Here is a 23,045-nt window from a genome sequence, read left to right as displayed (position 1 = left end):
GGTGTACGGCCAGTGTAGGAGATCGCTCCCCACACCATGATGCCGGGTGTTGGCCCTGTGTGCCTCGGTCGTATGCAGTCCTGATTGTGGTGCTCACCTGCACGGCGCCAAACACGCATACGACCATCATTGGCACCAAGGCAGAAGCGACTCTCATCGCTGAAGACGACACATCTCCATTCGTCCCTCCATTCACGCCTGTCGCGACACCACTGGAGACGGGCTGCACGATGTTGGGGCGTGAGCGGAAGACGGCCTAACGGTGTGCGGGACCGTAACCCAGCTTCATGGAGACGGTTGCGAATGGTCCTCGCCGATACCCCGGGAGCAACAGTGTCCCTAATTTGCTGGGAAGTGGCGGTGCGGTCCCCTACGGCACTGCATTGGATCCTACGGTCTTGGCGTGCATAGTGCGTCGCTGCAGTCCGGTCCCAGGTCGACAGGCACGTGCATCTTCCGCCGACCACTGGCGACAACATCGATGTACTGTGGAGACTTAACGCCCCACGTGTTGAGCAATTCGGCGGTACGTCCACCCGGCCTCCCGCATGCCCACTATACGCCCTCGCTCGAAGTCCGTCAACTGCACATACGGTTCACGTCCACGCTGTCGCGGCATGCTACCAGTGTTAAAGACTGCGATGGAGCTCCGTATGCCACGGCAAACTGGCTAACACTGACGGCGGCGGTGCACAAATGCTGCGCAGCTAGCGCCATTCGACGGCCAACACCGCGGTTCCTGGTGTGTCCGCTTTGCTGTGCGTGTGATCATTGCTTGTTCAGCCCTCTCGCAGTGTCCGGAGCAAGTACGGTGGGTCTGACACACCGGTGTCAATGTGTTCTTTTTTCCATTTCCAGGAGTGTAGAAATAACATTCTAATAAAGTGGCATAGTCTGAAATTTTGAACAATCGTCAGTAGTCGAAAATCATAACAAAATTCCAAAACAATTTGATTTTCTAACTATGTTTCAAAAGTTAAGGAATATCTTCCAAATATAAAACTAAAAAATGAAATATATTCCTGTTACAAGTAACCATAGTTAAATAAATTTTGAATTTCTGTGCAAACCACTTCCTTGTCACACGACAAATAAGACTTCTGTATTACCAGGAGATATTCTTAACACCATTCTTGCATATAATAAGGAAACAAACAGGCAACGTAATGAAAAATTTGATTTTCTATCCCATTATAGCTCCTTCATCCGTCTGCGTCTTCTCGTATGTACATGGAACTCTCCGGTTCTTATCTTTCGTTCATGTTTCCCTTAGTAAAGATAATTTAACATCCATCCTGGACGTTTCAGTTATACGGAGATATTGAAACATACTCCACAGAGAGTTAAACAAATGCTCTCGGTATTTCAGATTGCATACGATCCTCAGATGGCTTTCGTCTAAGTAAGTCCAAAAGCCCAACCTTCTCTTTGGGCCATATCCGAACAAACTGAGTACCATGTGACCTCTAAACTACGTTAACGGATTCGTTTTAATACTGGGTAGTACGTCCCATCCGGGAAGAATACAGTCCCTGGTCCAACGTCATGTTGTTCCCATTCCAAGAAAGGAGACGATCATTTGCGTCAAGAAACGCCACGCCAGGATTTCCAGTCACGTGTTCATGTGACCTTTTCACCTTCATTTCCAGTCAGTTATCCGCCTCTGCAGTTTGCTGGTGTTATTAATGTTCACCCTTATAGGCTGCCGCTTGATCGTGAACATGTGCAAGAACTAGTCCACCACTACTAAGAGGCAGGATAAGGGCTTCGGTTCTTACTTTAAATAATAGACATGTACTCACGATGGAACCGAACGCTGCCAGTATGTGTCGTGGCATCATCACCAGGACCGGGAGTACTTGGGCAAATCATACATAAGAGCCTGACAGAGGGTTCATCGAACCGCCTTCACAATTATTGTCTATTATGCCAATCTTGTACATCGCCTGTAAGAAACGAACACCTATGTCATTCTCTGCGAGCCCTGATTTCCCCTATTTCATTATGATGATCATTTCTCCCTATGTAGGTCAGCCCCAACTAAATATTTTCGCATTCGGAGGAGAAATTTAGTGGTAGAAATTTCGTGAGAAGATTCCACGGCGACGAAAAACTACTTTTTCCTAATGATGTCCACCTCAAATCCAGTATCATGTCCGCATCACTCTCTCCCCTATTTCTCGATAGTACGCAAAGTGCTACTCTTCTCTGAACTTCCTCGATGTCATCCGTAAACTCCATTTGTTAAGGATCCCACACCGTACAGCAGTACTCCAAAAGAGGACAGACAAGGGTAGCATCTGCTGCATCTCCTGAGTGTGAAGAGTAGCGCCGTATACCGATCCTGAGCGCGCACGTAGTTTATGTATCATCCGACAGAGGACAATACTGGATAGAGGGTCTGCGATTTTAGTTTCGATTGTGCCCACTATATTGCACTAAAGTATTAGAATGTCTTTCTTCACTGTTGTAGTATTTTAATAAAGTGTTATTATGCCTTTTTTGTGTTGGTAAAACGTCATAAATGTGTTTTAGCAGTATGAATGATGATTGAGTGTGGTTTAAAGTTAATAGGAAGATAACTGTTTAACGAGTTATGTTGTAGGATTTAGCGTGGAAACATTTCGAAAAATTATGGATATGGACAGAGGGGACTTTTGTAGAATAGATTTGTAACGTAAGTTTACGGTAAAGGGAAAGTTAATTCAGGTATAAATAACAATAGTAATTAACTTTATGCATAAGCAAAACTTCAGCATATTAGATAATTACGTCGGTAAAAAGTGCAGTCCTGAGGTTTGCTATTTTGCGGTTGGTTATGGACGAAAAGCACGGACTGACGCGGAGAATGTTGTTTGCTATTGGCTCTTGAGTAAACTGACCAATGGTGAAGCAATATTCTTCACGCACTTTTCTCTGCTGGTAGAGAAGACAGAATATTCTAGAGAAGAGTGGGAGCCTAGCCATGAAACAGTTAGAACGTGTGTAGTAAGAGTTCCGATGGAAACGATAAGTTGCCGAATCTAGCAGTGTTTCATATAACAAAAGTGAGGTAAAGTGACGGCATAATTATTCCGATGGGCGTGTAGAAATTTCGGAATTTTTAAGTGAATTTTGAGACGAGAAAGGACATATATTCCGCGTGGCGTACTGAGCACATCGGTAGCTCAAAACTGTGACTGCAGTTGGTACCGACAGACTTAATATTTGGCGAGCATTATCAATCAAAGACAATGAGTATTTTTGTAGCTATCACGTTTTCGGGAAATGCAACACCATAAACTTACTAACGTGAGTGAAAGGGATTGTGAGTGACTGTGTTAAGACTAGCACGGGCTTGGCAGTGATACTAGTTCACCTAAGTTTCAGAATATTTTAACTGAGGACAAAATTTCCAACCTTTCATTTCGTGTGAAAACTTTCTCCCGAAACGTAGATTACTGACTTTAACTGCAGCCTGGTTCACGTCGAAGTACAGTAGGTTTCGCTCGGCTTCCCTACTGATGGTATGCTGAGACAATGTTCACAGGTAGGTGCAGGTCCGTCGTAAAGGGTCGGAAACAACAGCACCGCCGCAAGAATTTTGCCAATAATACGCAGTCTTCGGTTCGCCCTCTCAATAACGTTTTAAAGTTGTTGTAAGTTATTCGTAATTTTAATTCCTAGGTGTTTAGCTGTATTTACGGCGTTCCGATTTGACTTATATATCGTGCAAATGAAGTTTAACGGATTCATTTTAGCACTCATGTGGATGACCTCGCACTTTTCATTATTGAGGGTCGATGGCCAGTTTTCGCACTATACAGATACCTTTTCTAAATAGCTTTGCAATTTGTTTTCATCTTTTGATGACTTTACTAGACGATAAACGACATCATATGCAAACAACCTATAACGTCTCATAAGATTGTATCCAAATTATTTATATCGGTGAGGAACAGCAGAGGGCCTGTAACACTACCTTGAGGAGCGCGAGAAATCACTTCTGTTTTACTCGATGACTTTCTGTCAATTACGTTGAACTATGGCCTCTCTGACAGGAAATCGCGATCCAGTCACATAACTTAGACGACATTGCATAACCACGCAATCTGACCACAAGCTCCTTGTGGTTAGTGTCAAAAGCCTTCTGGGAATCCAGAAATACGTCATGAGTTTCAAATCCCTTGTCAATGGCAGTCAACAATTCCTGTATTTAACGAGAACGATGTTTTTTAAACTACCTGCAGCTCCGTCATACGATATCTACGATAGTGCAGTGCCTGAGTTATTCCGATTACGATTCAGAATTCCTTTGGAGATGATTCCATCTTGTCTCTTCCGAATAACGTATAGAGTGTGGGTGGCAGGGACGGTTGGACGGAGAGCGTGCCGCTTAATGGCTTAAATGTCTGCAGGATACGTCATCGTACTATCAGATGACACGGGTGTATCGGATAGGTACAGACAGTGTCAACAATATTAGTTCCACGATCAAAATCCAGTTGTTAAAGGACAAATTTGGGCGGCGGGCATTGATATCGTGTTTCTTCATGTGGTACGGCCTGATCTACGCCTGGGTGTTTATGGATATGCGTGTTACATCAACCGAACTTCCGACGGTGGTGGTGGTACGGCCATACTACTACGCGATGGCATCGAACCAACGGATATTCAGTATGTGACATTAACGAGAGTCATTGCGCTCACCACCGTCGCACATGTTCGCCCCGTCTGGTACTGCGAAGTGTCGAGAGCGAACACTCTATTACTCCACTGAGGTAGCTCCATTGTTTCAAGGTGCTACAGAGCACTTCGTGGAAGCCAGCGACTTTCAGGTGAGGATCAGATCCCTTACCATGTCCCATGTCCAGCCCTTCATGCTTTGGACAGGTATCTGTCTTTGCACGATACATGGACACTAATCCACGGTGACCGATTCGGATATATACACTTCATCAACCAGTCGGCCAGCAGGTTGGACAGGATTTACATCTCCCGAGGTCTTCGGTCAACGACTGTCGGTGCTGAGCTGTGACCCACTGCATTCACTGACCATCAGGCCTTCATCTGAGTGTTGACTCTGCCGCGACAACAGACGAGCCGTAGTAGAGGACCCCGCAGTCCAGGAAGAGGCTTGCCGTGTAGCCGTCACTGCTACATACTGTGCCAAACCAGCTGTTCGCCGCAAGCTCATGAGGTATGGACGAGCCAGGGCACTTTGGCTCCGATCGAACTCTGAGTTTTACTACACGGTCATCATTCCCCCAGAACTTAGAACTACTTATACCCGACGAGCAATTCACGTTTGAGACATCACCTCCGGATTTGTTACAGAGGTGTCCGAAAAAAATAAGAAAAGGAGACTGGCACATCAGGCTGCTGAGAGCTTGGATCCAACCGCCCGGGAGAAACTGAGGACTATGAAGGAAGCCATAAGACTTCGAGCAAAGGATATTCCACAACCAGTAGGAGAATGTCACGACGTGAATGCAACCCAGACTACAGGCAGATATGGCTTTAATATCGAAAGCACTGGACGTGATACGTTACAACCAACAGCAAGACAAGACTCTCGATCAAGACATGATCCTCCACATACACATTTCGACTGAGCTGACAATGAAGAGCACCATGATCAGAATGTGGAGGGAACACATGAAATATGTGAGCACAGGGTCGCAAATCTCGTGTAAGGTCGAAAAGCAGCGTGCTAAGGGAGTCTAGTAAAGACAGACAAACGTACTATCACAAACCCCTGACGTATAACTTTCGCGAGTCACAGTAGCTTTCGACGTTTCCCAGGGACTAATACAAAATCGCCTCCTGTCATACAATAGTAAATGCAACAACTTGTAAACTAATAACACTAAACATTAATAAAATAAGGTCCGATTTAAGATTAGCGTCCCTCCGATAGTTCATAAATGAATCTGATGCTGATACAGTCACTCTTCAATGTAGCTCTTGAACACAGTACCGGAGTAGGTCTCTTGGCTGGAGAAGGTATTCCTGCACAAGAAGTTGAGTAATTGGAAACAGAACGGGGCATGGGCTGCAAAACCTTTGAAGTCACTGTAATAAATCTGTACGCACCATCTGGTACTACTAATAAACAAGGAAGGGCTACGTTTTGTAAGGAATTTGTTACATACCTGCTGCGGAAAAACCCTCACAAGATTATCATACAAGGAGATTTTAATTGTGTAGTTATCCGAAAGGATCAGGCTCCTCATTTTCATTCTTGTAAATAGTAAAATTCACTTCAAGAATGCCTGGGAATTCAAATATCCTACGTTAATTAAATACACGTTATTTACATCAACCTCATGTAGTAGATGTGAGAGATTATACATATCTGATGGTATTTGTAATCAACTTTTAGCCGCAGAAGCTATCCCAGCGTCACTGTGCGTTGCCTTTATCAATAAATTTACCAAAACAGCTTGTAATGAAGTAGAGAGGTCAGTGGCATTTGAATACTTCGTTCCTAACAGATGAGCAGTTACATGATGTTATCAAAGAGACATGGACGCTCTGCGTGCGGTCAGCACAAATATATGTCGAAAACTGAGTTGTGGACTATGGTCGCCAAAATGAGGCAGCGACAAATCCTAATCAACTGTAGTCCCCAAAACGCCAGATTTGAACGAGGAATCACGGAGAGTAATAAAAGATCTCTATTAAATACGCACTCTGACAAACACAGAACTGCAAGAAATACAAGAAATAAAATCCAAATGGTTGTGCATAGAACGACGACGTATACTAGGACTGAAAACCAAGCTGAAAACCAAATCTCTCGCGGAAGAGGAAATCACGTCGCTGAAGTACTTAACAAAACACCACTCCCACCGACGACGTGCGTTCATTAAAGAACTTCTTACAAAAACTGGTAGATCACTTACCAATCAGTCCGAAATGGTGCAAGAAGTCTACAGATACTATGAACAACTGCATACTGAAGACCGAAAAACCGAAGCATCATTACTGCAAATGGTAAATTCCTATAATGAAGCGATCACCTCACACGAAAACGTCGAAATTTTATGTGACTTTACAGTGGAGGATATTTTAGATGTTATATCGAAATCTCCTGCAAACCAGTCACTTGGCCCGGATCGTCTCCCAAAAGAATTTTATTAACGCTGTTGCGATTTACTCGGGCTAACCTTCACAGAAGTTTTAAATGAAAATTGAGACCTGAAACAAGGGAAAATTGTTGTAATGCCGATAAAACAACTGGCGAAAGAAAATCGACAGTTTCTGGCCTATAACACTTACGATTTTCGTCTACAAGATTATTGCGAGAAGTATCAATAAGAGAATAGCCCCACTAATTCGCGAAGTGGAAAATAAACATCAAACATGTTTTCCAGATAGATCATTTATGACGGCTGCTTCAGAACACCGGGATCTAATTTCAGCAGACGTGCTTACCACTATCAAATGCGCATTGGTATTCATAGATATCTGCAAAGCCTTTGATCAACTCACTCATCGATACATCGGACGGATATTAGCACAAATTGGACTGAAAGACAGGGTGCTAGCGCTGGTTCATCACTTGGTAACAGGAATTAATGCGACGATTCCTATAAACGGTCAGGTGACGAAGGTCGTTAATATCCAGAGAGGGATTCCTCAGGACAGTCGCCTCTCCATGTTGTTGTAGGTTTTGTCGCTCGTGCCCTTGCTAATTACAATCAGTGAAACATTATCTAGAGTGAAGATGTCAGGCGTGACCTTTGTCTTCAGTGCGTATGCCGACGCTGTAGGAGTTGTCATACGAGAGGAGGATGAAAGAGGACTGCTAAAGTCCGAACTCGATAAATACGCTAAAGAATCCGGTGCGAAAATAAATGTAGGGAAATGTAAAATATTAAATTTAAGAGGACTAGAATATGTATACATAGCATGCTCAAAGTTTGTGTAATTCCTCTAAACTCTCGGTATCATAACCTACTACTGTGACCCGAAAATTGTGCCAAAAACTGGAAGGAAACAAGTAATAAAATACGTGGTGCATTAATACACTCCTGGAAATGGAAAAAAGAACACATTGACACCGGTGTGTCAGACCCACCATACTTGCTCCGGACACTGCGAGAGGGCTGTACAAGCAATGATCACACGCACGGCACAGCGGACACACCAGGAACTGCGGTGTAGGCCGTCGAATGGCACCTAGCTGCGCAGCATTTGTGCACCGCCGCGTCAGTGTCAGCCAGTTTGCCGAGGCATACGGAGCTCCATCGCAGTCTTTAACACTGGTAGCATGCCGCGACAGCGTGGACCTGAACCGTATGTGCAGTTGACGGACTTTGAGCGAGGGCGTATAGTGGGCATGCGGGAGGCCGGGTGGACATACCGACGAATTGCTCAACACGTGGGGCGTGAGGTCTCCACAGTACATCGATGTTGTCGCCAGTGGTTGGCGGAAGGTGCACGTGCCCGTCGACCTGGGACCGGACTGCAGCGACGCACGGATGCACGCCAAGACCGTAGGATCCTACGCAGTGCCGTAGGGGACCGCACCGCCACTTCCCAGCAAATTAGGGACACTGTTGCTCCTGGGGTATCGGCGAGGACCATTCGCAACCGTCTCCATGAAGGTGGGTACTGTCCCGCACACCGTTAGGCCGTCTTCCGTTCACGCCCCAACATCGTGCAGCCCGCCTCCAGTGGTGTCGCGACAGGCGTGAATAGAGGGACGAATGGAGACGTGTCGTCTTCAGCGATGAGAGTTGCTTCCGCCTTGGTGCCAATGATGGTCGTATGCGTGTTTGGCGCCGTACAGGTGAGCGCCTCAATCAGGACTGCATACGACCGAGGCACACAGGGCCAACACCCGGCATCATGGTGTGGGGAGCGATCTCCTACACTGGCCGTACATCTCTGGTGATCGTCGAGGGGACACTGAATAGTGCACGGTACATCCAAACCGTCATCGAACCCATCGTTCTACCATTCCTAGACCGGCAAGGGAACTTGCTGTTCCAACAGGACAATGCAGGTCCGCATGTATCCCGTGCCACCCAACGTGCTCTAGAAGGTGTAAGTCAACTACCCTGGCCAGCAAGATCGCCGGATCTGTCCCCCATTGAGCATGTTTGGGACTGGATGAAGCGTCGTCTCACGCGGTCTGCACGTCCAGCACGAACGCTGGTCCAACTGAGGCGCCAGGTGGAAATGGCATGGCAAGCCGTTCCACAGGACTACATCCAGCATCTCCACGATCGTCTCCATGGGAGAATAGCAGCCTGCATTGCTGTGAAAGGTGGATATACACTGTACTAGTGCCAACATTGTTCATGCTCTGTTGCCTGTGTCTATGTGCCTGTGGTTCTGTCAGTGTGATCATGTGATGTATCTGACCCCAGGAATGTGTCAATAAAGTTTCCCCTTCCTGGGACAATGAATTCAAGGTGTTCTTATTTCAATTTCCAGGAGTGTAGACAAGAAGTGGCGTTACGTAAATCTTAACCAAAAGATTAAAATAATAAATATATACATCTTTTCTAAAGTGTACTATTATTCCCAATGGCAAAACTGAAGGGTAAAACAATTATGCGACTTGCCAAAAAGTATGTATGGCATTGGTAGTTTATAAATTGAAATACAGCGATCTTGCGAAGACAGGGACACAGGTGGACTTGGTCTAACAGACATTTGTTAAAAAGCTTTAGCACTCTACATGAAAAGAACGATCATATTTCTTAATGTCGATCCCAGAACAATAACTGCCAAGCTCTTTACAGCCGTCCGTCCTGCCAGCATGCAATAGCCTATTGATGACAGTCGGTGGGTCTGTAAGATTCAACAAGTGAAGCAGTTTTTCTTGGAAATCAGCTACGTAGGAGAAACCATATAAACAACCTCATATTTACAAACAAGAGAGTTCATAGACAAATGGCAGCAATTCGATAGTCCAAACCACATTAAAATCTAGTACCGGGCAGTCAGACGGGAAATTGTATGGAGAAACCTTATTCTTAAAATTCACTCCTCTCATGCAATCATGGTACAAAGTCATTAACAACGTGGTTCCGACAAATGAACAGTTATATGGAGTATGTATTAACACCACTGATAAATGTTCTGTCTGTGGTCTAGTGGATACATTATTACATTGCTTCTCATGTGCTGGTAGACATATAAGTAGAAATGTACGCCGCAGAAATTAGGTCTGCTCAAGAGAAATCCAGACAAATCTTTTACGACAGAGATATTACTACGGCCAGATGTAGAATTCTACAAATGACACAGTTATGTGGCTTATATGGAACTATGTACACTACGTAGTCAACAGCTATGTAGGTGACAAAAGAGTCTATTTCGAGTGTATATGCTAACAAACACACTGGAAACTGAAACGAAATATTATCCTGAAAAGAACTTATGGTAACATGATAGGAATATTGCTCAAAAAGGAGGGAACAGGATGAATCAGTACTGTGGAAGAAGAAAAGAAAGGAAAAGATAAAGAAAGAAAAGGAGAGAAGATAGAGTACTCGAATAGGAAATTAGTTCCAAAATTAATTTTTTTTAACAGAAATTCATCAGATGTGCATGGAAGTGCAGGATTTCGTTTCCTTTACGTAGTGTGTTTAGTTTCGTAGAAGGATCGGGCGTCCTATACCGTGCTGTGTTTTATTATATCGTAATGATACATTACTTTTTATGTTATCCTACGTAGTACTAGAAGAAAATTGAACTACTAGGATACAAAAATAGCTAGCTGAACGCTTGTAGTGCCTGTTTATTTGGACATAGGTGTATGTTCAAAGGAACTTTGTATCGCAATCAGCATAACAAAGGCACTGCAATATCGTAATTATCAGCCGATACCGGGCAAGCGACTTTCAAATACAACGTCTGACCTGTGCGAGAATTTGCCTATAGACGGCGCTAGCCGTCAGTGTAGGGCCCGTGGGAGAGCATCTGCAGCGTCATCTGCTTCCTGTAACAACTGACGAGTGCCAACACACAGTAAACCAAGTTCCATACATTGGTATCTGTTAAAACCCGTAAACATGTCGGGTTTTGTGCTTACGAACTACGATTTGCGGACACATTGGTTTTCTGTCAACATTTGAAGAAAACTGCTCCAGAAACGCATTGATTGCTTGTCGAAGCTTTTGGCGAACATGGTCTTCGAAAAACACAATATATCGAGTGGTTCAAAAAATTCAGTGTGCTGATTTTGAAGTGAGAAACGACGAGTGCGGGAAACTACCGATATAGTTAGAAGACAACGAATTGCAGGCCTTATTGGATGAAGATGATACTCGAACTCAACAGAAACGCGCGGAAGAGTTGGATGTGACGCAGAAAGCTGTTTCTCTTCGATTGAAAGCTCTGCGAAAGGTGGAGAAAGTGGGAAAATGGGTTCCTCATGAACTGAATAAATAACAGCAAGCAAATCGAAAGGCCGCTTGTAAAATGCTGCTCGCTAGATACAGAAGAAAGTCGTTTCTCCATCGAATAGTGACAAGTGATGAATAATGGATACATTTTGAAAATCCCAACCGGCGGTGAATCCAGGCAAACCATCGACCTCCACTGCAAGATCAAATCGCTTTGGAAAGAATACAATGCCCTGTTTTTGATGGGATCAGAAGGGTGTCATCTATTATGAGCTGTTAAAAACTGGGGAAACAGTTAACACTGATCTCTACCAACACCAAATGATCTATTTAAATCGAGCATTACGTGAAAAACTACCGGAATATGGAAAATGGCAACACAGTTATATTCTTACATGATAATATCCCATCACACACCAAAAAATGGTCAGGGAAACGATCAAGAGGTCCCTTTGGGTAACATTAAGGCATGCGGCTTACTCTCCAGACTTCACTGCGAATGATTATCATCTGCTTGCATTAGTGGGATACGCTGTCGCCGAACAACGCTTCAATTCGTATGAAAATGTACTAAAATGGCTTGCTGACTGGTTGGCTTCTAAAGAGGAACTTTTTTTGGCGTGGCATTCGTAGCCTGCGGAGAGTTTTACAGAAATGTATAAATAGCAATTGGGATTATTTTAAATAAAATGTTGTTTATCAATTTCAAACAATAGGCGTGTAGTTGTTGCAATCAAATTCCGGTTTCATACTTCTGCGCCTGGAACATAATGGATGAACGAGTAGAGAGCGTAGCCTCATGCTTGACGACATATGGAAGTTTGAGTACGGTCCTGAGTTGTGCACGGATAGCCGAATGGTAAGGCGTTCTTTCACGAAAAGCGGGAAATTCAGGTTCGAGTCCCGGTGCGGCACAAATTTTCACTGTTATCATTCCATTCTACAGCTGATCGAAGTCATTATTCGCAGTTGCGAATTAATTTGATGTGTTAAAATTGAATCCGGTTTTGTTGTTGCGAACAATCTTGCCACACATATTTTCGTTAATCGGTTTGACGTTGACCACACTGCTCTTGATAAGGAAGTGGATTCGAATCATATCTTTTGGCTCAATTTTAATCTCTTCAGATGCCTGCAGTAGTGCCAATTCACTATTAAAGCTGATCTTGATGGTCAACTGCCGGTACGAATGAGCCATTCTAGATCGAAAGGCACAGCAATAGCGGAGACTAACAGGAAGAAAATAACAGCGTCAGAGAGAAACTTCGCGACAGCGGCAGATTACTACGACCTCGGTTTATGAAGCGGGCGGTTTGAAGATCAGTCGTTACTATGGGGGACTGCTAAAACTAAGTTACACATGTCGTTCCGCGCTAAGATTGTTGCATAGCAGGAGCGTCGCGTTGTCTAAAGACTACATTTTCTGCGCTTCCCGCAGACACAGCTCTGCTGTAGTTCAGATAACACGAGCACAACAGTGTAAGAGTGCAATGGAGAGGCAACTGGAAATCTACTCCAAAGTTGGAGTACTAGAAACTGTACAATTCTTGCGGGATAAACGTCTAAATTTCACACAGATTATCCGTAAAATCCTGGCGGTATGCGGACCAAGCTCATTGTCGCGTCTAGCCGCACAAAAGTGACTCCAACTGTTTGAACAAGGTTTCAGAGAGATGTGTTGATTCTTAATTAAGGCCAATTACATTGATCATAGAGAAAATTTTCGGGCATTTCGCAGCACTCGCAGACTTTCCAACGACGAGAAAGTTCACCCTGCGGTTCTCGACTGGCCACTTTTACAAGGAGCGTATTTCTAATGTCGAAGAACTGAACGAACGGTGGTATCCTCCAACAGTTAATACGTAGATTTTTGCTACTACATCGAAAAAATAGTGTTGTGTATCTGTGTCACGTTAAAGTCTAATGCTCCGTTGGCCTGCCATAATAACGTTCACTAGCTTGTTGAGATTCCCCCGCAGCATTTCGTCGGTATTCGCGGCTCATTAGCCTCGCAGTATACACTCAAGAATCCTGTGACCGTTTGGAATATGTCTCGAAGTGACGTTAAAATGTAGATGTCGTACGAGTAGGGCCTCCCGTCGGGTAGACCGTTCGCCGTGTGCAAGTATTCGGTGACTTGCGCGGCGATGGGGATGAAATGATTATGGTTAGAACAACACGACAGCCAGCCCCTGAACGGAGAAAATCTCCAATCCTGCCGGGAATCGAATCCGGGTCCTTAGGATTGACATTCTGTCGCGCCGACCACTGAGTTACCGGGGGGCAGGTGAAGCGACGTTTGACTTAGATAATTGTCTGTGAGTTTGATGTCAGTTCTCCTTGCCCACAGTTCTGGACATTTTCTTTGGCAGAGACGTGGTGATTTTTGTGGCCAGTGCGAGACTTTTTCACACATGCGTAGTCTGAATGTAGGAACAGTAGCCTTCAGGATTACATTGGGGCTTTAGGAAGTACAAGGGCAGTTGTGTTTAATGTGATTATTAGTTAGACATTTTTCAGTAAATGAGGAAACATACATTTATCTCTCTCTGCCACTTGAGCTCTCGTCCTGTCCCCCAGGAGCATGTACTGCCTGTTGTTCCCACATCTGTACTAATTTCTACTATTTTTGCCCCTTGGACCTGAAGACTGCAAAATAATGACTTAAGGCCCAATGTTTAAAGTAGGCAGAGATAGGGAAGGCGTAAAGAGATTAGGGCAACGCTAGTACTCCTTCCTAATCAACCCTCAACCTACAGCCCGTTCAGGCTCTCAGGAATGATGAACACCATGCCAGATAACAGTTCTGTGGATGGATTCGTAGAAGGAGCGCTGAAGAGCGGCAGCTCGTACCTTACACTTTATCTATTCTTTATTTACATATAAAGTGGCTTAATAAATTACTGTACTATCCACGAGTTTCGGATGCTAATCGTCTAGCGATTATGGAAGCAGATCAATAGTGCTACCTCAGTACCAACTATGGGCAGAATCTGCTGGTGGCAGACAAATTTACATGTGCTGTTTATTCCCAAATTTTGCTCAAAAAGTTACTCGCACTATTGGAGAACTTTACGCTTGCAGAAAAATGACAGGTGTGATTTACGGATGACTGGACACAACCGTATTTTTTACGCCAAAGAAATAGATTTTAATAATACGAGAACTGGTCGAGGAGGTGTAATATCATGGCATTCCAGTTCACCTGTTCTTAATCCCTTAGGTTAGAAACTTTGGGCATATTTACAGGAGCATGTTCCTTGTACATCGGACCAACTACGAGGGTGTTAAGTGTGTTCACACTCCTTCGAGATTCTATGAGAAAGGACGCTCAAGGATGGGCAAGACAAAGTGCCCTGTGCTGACCACTTCATGCAGCATCAGTCATCAGCAGGCAGATGCCAATCGTAGTACAGAGATGCCCATATTTCAACAAGTATCGTTTCCCGAGCTTACTTTTATGCGATGTTTTCTTTCTTTTTCTTTAGGGAATGTGACCAATTATGGACTGAATAATCAAATATTCCATCTAAGTCGGAAAACATTATGTCAAGTAAGTTTTCAGCGAAGTGATTCGTGAATTGAAAGCAGCGTGTTTTCTGGGGAGATGCCTATAAAATCTAAACTGAGGCACATTTAGTAATTTATTTAGGGATGGGAGTGTTACTGTTACTTTATATATATATTCCACTGCTTTCTAGAAAAAGAGAAGCTGGTAAGCGCCGGTAATTGTTGATATACTAGTTGCAACCTTTTTACAGAGGCGTTCGTCACTATTTTATTTCGACCTTCCTAAAAATATACCCTTTTTTAGGACTATACCCCACATGTGAGTTTTCTTCATTCCATCACCTATGACTCGAAAAAGTAAGCAATCTTGAATCTTTTCTAAGTCTTTAGAGTATGAAAAGTTTATTACATGTTATGTGAGCTATTCCTTTGTTTATGTATTTCTTACTTCCATTTACTCCTGTGTAATGGAAAGCATTTGGAATTCATCTAAGAATTTTCAGTATGAAATCGTCACTTCGCAGCGTAGTGTGCGCTGGTACGGCACACAGACCTTTATAATGTGCCGCACCGAGGCTCAAACTCGGGACTTTTGCCTTTTCCCAGCAAGTGCTCTACCGACTGAGCTACCCAAGCACGACTCACAACCCTGCTCCACAGTCCCTCGCCTCCTACCTTCCTAAATTTCACGGAAGCACTCCTTTCTTTCAGAAGTGCTCGTTTTGCAAGTTTCTCAGGGGAGCTTGTGCGAAGTTAGGAAGGTAGGAGACGGGGTACTGGCGGAATTAAAGTTGTGGGGCTGGGCCTTGACCCGTGCTTGGATAGCTCGTTTGCCGGCAAAGTAGCTCAGTGTGTTCGGTCAGAAGGTTGGTTGCCCTCTCTAATAAAGAAACTAAGTGAATGGATCAACGATTAACTTCAACGTGTGTCATGGAATATACGCTCCGAAGAAATGCAACTAACTATACCGAACAAAATACGATAAAAAAAAAACAACTTGTATTGTATGACGCGACGTGGTTCAACTCCCGCTCTAACATTTAAAAAGCACTTGGCCGCTAAAGGCCAAGGTCCCGAGTTCGAGTCTCGGTCAGGCACACAGAATTAATGTGCCAAAAACTGTCTCTCAGAGTTTAGTTCGTGAATCTCTGATCGTAATTAGCAAAGAATTCCCTAAGGTACAGTACTCCCTCTCCGACAGGTGATGAAAGGGACGTTTTAACTTACCACGACAGCGCCAAAACTTCGCTTATAAGAGTCCACATATAAGAAAAGCGTCCAGCATCGCTCCAGTCCTAAAGAAATAACAGTGACAATGAAATCAGAAAAAGTCGTGCGTAACCAACAGTCTTGTTACAATCACACTTCCTATACGTCATTTGAGACTAGATTTACCCTCCACCTTGAATCATGAGGTGGCTTGTCCAGTAAAGTTGTAAATAGGTTAAAGAATTTTTGGCGCTCCAGGGTGTCATGTGTCGGCGCAGAGAAAAGTCCCAGTGTATAACATTCGTAGTAAAGGAATATCTGGAATACACTGACAAGATGAAGGCGCTGGATGGCAGGACATCTGTTAAGATATCAAAAAATAATTTGCAAGGTATTAGGGAGAATTGTGGAGGGTAAATCCTGTAGAAGAAAACAGAAATTGGAATACATCCTGAAAGTAATTGAGAACGTAAGTTGCAAGTGCTCCTTTGGGATAAAGAGGCTGGCACAAAGGGGAATTCTTTGTGGTCATTGAGGGCATAACTACATGACTTTAAACTTATACAGATGGTTGAGAATTGTAAACTACGACGTTTTAGGTAAATGGTTCTTTACTGTCTTGCTGACACAAACAACTTTCACCAGATAGCTAAACATTAGCTCAGAACAAGCGTTGAAGGTGCCCATAAGACTCATTGTACGCGTTACACTGTGAGGCGTAGCCACGTATACCGATCCTGCCTTGGAGGCTGCTAAGTGGGAGATGTGTCTCAGAGCTGGATAGTGACAGATGGTGACGCGGGACTGGACGGGCACGTAGTTTATGTATCAGCCGATAGAGGACAATATTGGATAGGGGACTGTGATTTAATTTCGATTGCGCCCTCTAGAGTGCAGTAAAGTAATAGAATGTTCTTCATAAACTGTTTTAGTATTTTCATAAAGTGTTATTATGTCTTTTTGTGTATGTAAAATGTTGTAAATGTGTTTTAGCAGTATGAATGATGCGTGAGTGTGGTTTGAGTTTAATATGAAGATAATTGTTTAACGAGTTATTTAGTGGAATTTAGTGTGGGAGCATTTCGAAGAACTATGGATGTGGACAAAGGGGAATTTTATAGAATACATTTGTAAGGTAAGTTTATTGTAAAGCGAAAGTTAATTCAGGTATAAATAACAATAGTAAATAACTTTATCCATAAACAAAACATCAGCATATTAGATAATGTTGTTTTGCTTTTAGCTGTTGAGTAAACTGATCAATGATAAAGCAATATTCCTCGCGTGCCTTTCTCTGCTGGTAGAGAAGACTTATAGTATTCTAGAGAGGAGCCATGAAACAGGTCGGACGTTTGTAGTAGTACTTCCGATGGGAATGATAAGTTGCTGGATCTAGCAGTGTTTCATACATCAAAAGTGTTGTAAAGTGACGGCATAATTATTCCGATGGGTGTGTAGGAATTTCGGAATTTTTAAGTGAATTTTGTGACGAGAAAAGACATAAATTCGGCGTGGCGTATTGAGCAGGTCTGTGGCTAAAAACTGTGGCTGCATTAGTTACCTACATACTTAATATTTGGCAAGCACTCTCAACCAAAAGGAATAAATATTTTTGTAGCTATTACGGTGTCGTGAAATGCAACAGCATGAACTTGCTAACGTGAGTGAAAAGGATAGTGAGAGACTGCGTTAAGACTAGCACGGGCTTGGCAGTGATACTTGTTCACTTAAGTTTCAGAATATATTAATTAAAGAAAAAATTTCCAACATTTCATTTCGTCGGAAAACTTTCTCCCTAAACGTAAATTTAGTGACTTAAATTGCAGACTGGTTCACGTCGAAGTACAGTAGGTTTCAAATGGCTCTGAGCACTATGGGACTTAACAGCGGTGCTCATCAGTCCCCTAGAACTTAGAACAACTTAAACCTAACTAACCTAAGGACGTCACACACATCCATGCCAGAGGCAGGATTCGAACCTGCGACCGTAGCAGTCGGGCGGTTCCGGACTGCGCGCCTAGAACCGCGAGACCACCTCGGCCGGCAAAGTACAGTATGTTTCGCTCGGCTTCTCTACTGATGATCTGCTGAGATAATGTTCGCAGGTAGGTGCAGGTCCGTCGTAAATGGACGGAAAGAACCGTGCTGCCTCTAATGGCTCGCTAAATTTTGTTAAATATTTGCTTGTGGTAAGTTGGGACCAAACTTGTGAGGTCATCGGCCTCTAGGCTTACAAACTACTTAACCAAACTTAAACTAACGACAACATACACACATACACGTCCGAGGAAGGACTCGAACCTCCGTCGGGGGATTAAATTTTGTTTAACGTTTTAAATCACACTCTAGAATCTGTTTTAGAATGAAACAGACAGCAAGCTCCCAATATACCCTTCGTCTTCAGTTCTTTTAAATCGACTGAAAGAATCGCCGTAGGAAAAAGAATAGCCATAGATACATCGCCTGTTTCGCGTAGGATTTCATTCATATCTTAATAGTTTGCTTTTCCTCGTCGTTCTTGAGCAGCACGTTCAACAACTTCCATTCTCTTTTCCCTGGAAGTTACAATGTCCATGTTCCGCTTCCATGCAATGATTTCCTCCAAAGGCCACTCTTATTAAATTCTTCCCCTAATTAAGGTTGCCGCTTTGTACTAATAAGACTACTTTTGTGAGGAATGCATTCATTACCAACGCAAGTCTGCTTCCAGGTCCTCCTACCTTCACCCGTCCTAGTTTAATTTGCTTCCATTATAGAAAAATTATTTCACTTCGTCTTGAGAAATGTAAATGAAAATCCAATGACACTCGTTCGTAGATGTTTCACAACTTTTACTGTATGTTTGTAGCGCTTCTCATTTCCGCTACTCCTAATTATATTCTTCCGTCAATCATGGGACATCAACTTAAGTAATCAGCAACGACCGTTGTCTGGGGAGAATTTATTAAATGAAGAATAGTGTACCTGGGAACACATGACGTTTCGTGGTCGATGCTTCAAGCCAGTGTCTCCTTTCAGAAACTATGATGTAAAGAATTGCCGGCGTTTTCTGCTGTTTTTGTTGTTGTGATTGCACCAGGATGTGTTTTTGCCAGCGTTTGTAAATACTACTAGTTCTAAATATTGCTTTATTATATAGTAAAGCTCTTTTGAGGATACTGTTAACTCTTCATCAACAGAGTTCTATCATCTGTAAAATTATGCATAACTTAGAAATAGATAAATACACTATGTGACCTAAAGTATCCAAACACCCCCAAAAACACACGTTTTTCATATTAGGTGCACCTGCTGCCAGGTACTCCATATCAGCGACCTCAGTAGTAACTGGACATTGTGAGATAGCAGAATGGGGTGCTCCGTGGAACTCACGGACTTCGAACGTGGTCAGGTGATTGGGTGTCACTTGTGTCACACGTCTGTACGCGAGATTTCCACACTCCTAAACATCTAAACATCCCTAGGTCCACTGTTTCCGATGTGACAGCGAAGTGGAAACGTGAAGGGACACGTACAGCAGGAAAGCGTACAGGACGACCTCGTGTGTTGACTGACAGAGGCAGTCGACAGTTGAATTGGGTCATAATGTGTAACAGGCAGGCATCTATCCAGACCATGATACAGAAGTTCCAAACTGCATTACGATCCACTGCAAGTACTGTGATAGGTGGGAGGTGAGAAAACTTGGATCTCACAATCGAGCGGGTGCTCGTAAGCCACACATCACGCCCGTAAATGCCAAACAACACCTCGCTTTGTGTAAGGATTGTAAACATCGGACGACTAAACAGGTGGAAAAACGTTGTGTGGAGTGACGAATCACGGTACACAATGTGACGATTCGATTGCAGGGTGTGGATATGGCGAATGCCCCGTGAACGTCATCTGACAGCGTGCGTAGTGCCAACAGTAAAATTCTTACGCGCAGGTGTTATGGTGTGGTCGTATTTTTCATGAAGGGGGCTTGCACCCCTCATTGTTTTGCGTGGCACTATCACAGCACAGCCCTACATTGATGTTTTAAGCACCTTCTTGATTCCCACTGTTGAAGAGAAATTCTGGGATGGTGATTGCATCTTTCATCACGATCGAGCACTTGTTCATTCCCCACGGCCTGTGGCGGTTTGGTTAACGACAATAACAACCCTGTAATGGGCTGGCCCATACAGCGTCCTGACCTGAATCCTATACGTCACCTTTGGGATGTTTTGGAACGCCGACTTTGTACGAGGCCTACCGACCCACATCGATACCTCTCCTCAGTGCAGCACCCCATGAAGAATGGGCTGCCATTCCCCAAGAAACCTTCCAGCACCTGACTGAACGTATGTCTGCGAAAGTAGAAGGTGTCATCAGGGCTAAGGTTGGGCCAACACCATATTAAATTCCAGCATTACCGATGGAGAATGCCACGAAATTGTAAGTCATTTTGAGCCAGGTGTTTGGACACTTTTGATCACATAATGTAACTCGTGGACGGATATGCCATATTTCGTCTGCCATGCACCATTTTCTATTTTGACATGGAAAATGTATTTACCAGCGATAACGTGATATTTGCGTATGACCTGATTTTCTTTAATCTGTTAACAATTTTCTCTGTATCGAGTATAGAAGTTGTGTTAGCTGACAATGGCTTTTATTTCAAAATGCTTTTTAACTTGTAACTGGTCTTTGCTAATAGTTCTTCCTAATCTGAATTCGCTTACCGATAATTTGTACGTAATAGAGTGATAATGTAACACACAGGCTATTAAATACATAAATTGTAGAATATTTTATCCTCAGTATATAACAATGTTTTAATACGGGAGCAGTTTCTCTCATTTGGAGAAAGAATTACTTTTCTGGAATAATCTTTTTATTTACAGAAAAAGAGTGCAGCACACATAAAGTGAATAAATCATTTATAGCCTGAATATGGAAACACATTAAACGTCTATACGTGAGTATGGAAATACGTAAAACTTCTATTACTGGGCTGGCTACAGGCGATAGCCTGAAAGTGTTCCAATGTACTACACTCTCCCCTTCTTTATCTTCAAATAAAATTTAGAATCCGATACCATTTAAATAATTTTCGGGTAAAATTTGGAGAACCTTTGTAAACACTTGAGACCTGACCTCAGCGATGTGTGCTCTTTTGCTATCCTAAATTGATTCTGACTACCACGCGGTCACAAATGAGAGTCAATCCTGCAATTTACAATCACGCAGAGAGAAAAATCTCTCTATTCTCTCAGTGTCATAGGTAAGCAAAGGACGTAAAAACCGCAGACTGGTCAACAATCTGTAGATCCATATTGGAGAGTTGAGCATCCATACCTTCAATCGACCACTATATAGACATATTGCTATCCGACATTACTATTTTATTTTAATTGTCAGAGTCTTATTGTAACAGTAATGTCGCCTCAGAAAATGGCCAAGTAGTGATCGTTAAGAGGATGAATTTCTATTCAAAACTAGAGATTTCACTCGAAACTATCGTTCGATGATTTTTACGGTATTTGTAGAGAGTTAACAAAACAAAACACGCCGTGTCTCTCTTCGCTCAGCTTCTTTTCATTCAGTCACCTAAGAAAACACTGTTTAAGATCGGACTGCAAGATTTCGTACCAATGATTCAGTCAGAAATGGGTATCGTGAAGGTCGACCAAAATCCGTGGCTTTCCCGAGAATCATCGGTCCTGTGCACAACAGCCCTGGAGGGCATTGGCATACGACTAACCGCAAGACAGACACAACCTTATTGATATGGAAGACTGCATTACATTCGACTTCACATGAACATTTAGACGTGAAAAATATCTGAGCACGTACGGTTTGACCAAATCTCAAAAATACGCTCAAGTCAAATATTGCGACGAAATGCTAAAATAATCCATCCGAGGAAACGTAAAAAACCATATACGACATTGTAAGGAGAGGGGGAACTTGGATATATTGCTACAATCTGGAAACAAAGCATCGCTCTGTTGACTGGACGTTGAAAAATGAACCGAAATCAGTAAAAGTGGTTTGTTTGCGAAACACTTCAAACAAAATGGTCATTTGTTCAATTGTTGCATTGGGGATGATGCGAAAATTGCTAAGGTGGTATAAAACATTTCAGGTACTAGTAGATGGGAACAATGGCAGGAGAGTGTCCACAATGAGGAAATCAAAGAGTAACTGGGAATGAACTCTATAAATGTAGCAGTCAGGGCGAACAGGCTTAGATGGTGGGGCCAAGTTACACGCATGAGAGAAGCAAGGTTACCCAAGAGACTCATGGGTTCAGCAGTAGAGGGTAGGAGGAGTCGGGGCAGACCAAGGAGTAGGTACCTGGATTCGGTTAAGAATGGTTTTGAAGTAATAGGTTTAACATCAGAAGAGGCACCAATGTTAGCACTGAATAGGGGATCATGGAGGAATTTTATAAAGGGGCTATGCTCCAGACTGAACGCTGAAAGGTATAATCAGTCTTAAATGATGATTATGATGATGATGATGATGATGGTGAATAAAACAAATGTTAATGCAGGCATACATAATCGTACAACATTTTTACAACAATTTCTCGATGAAATCAAGAAAAACACATCGTACTTCATCATGACTTTCACAGAAAGTCAAATAGTTGATTCTTTGACAGAGAAGAACATCGAATTAATATCAGTCTCTAGAGGCTGTGGGGGATGGTCGGATGTAGTGAGTCACAAGCTGCAAAGGACCTGGGCACTGAGGTAACAAACGTCATGGGATAGAACGTACTTCTGACCGAAAAGCGATTCTAATAGCTTGAAAGTAAGGTTTTTGCTAACCAGATCTGTGTGGTGATAGTTCTACTGGAACTTTCATCCCATAACACACATTTCTTTATGTCAGTCCCGAACTGAATTACCATAAATGTATAAAAGTTCAGTTCGTTGGAGGAGCTGTAACTTTTACTAAGATGATTCATGTCAAAAGGTTTCCGACGCTATTATGGCCGCA

The sequence above is a fragment of the Schistocerca gregaria genome, chromosome 4, assembly GCF_023897955.1.
Source record: "Schistocerca gregaria isolate iqSchGreg1 chromosome 4, iqSchGreg1.2, whole genome shotgun sequence".
Lineage (NCBI taxonomy): Eukaryota > Metazoa > Arthropoda > Insecta > Orthoptera > Acrididae > Schistocerca > Schistocerca gregaria.
The sequence above is the reverse complement of the archived record's forward strand: the minus strand, read 5'-3'. Positions refer to the sequence as shown.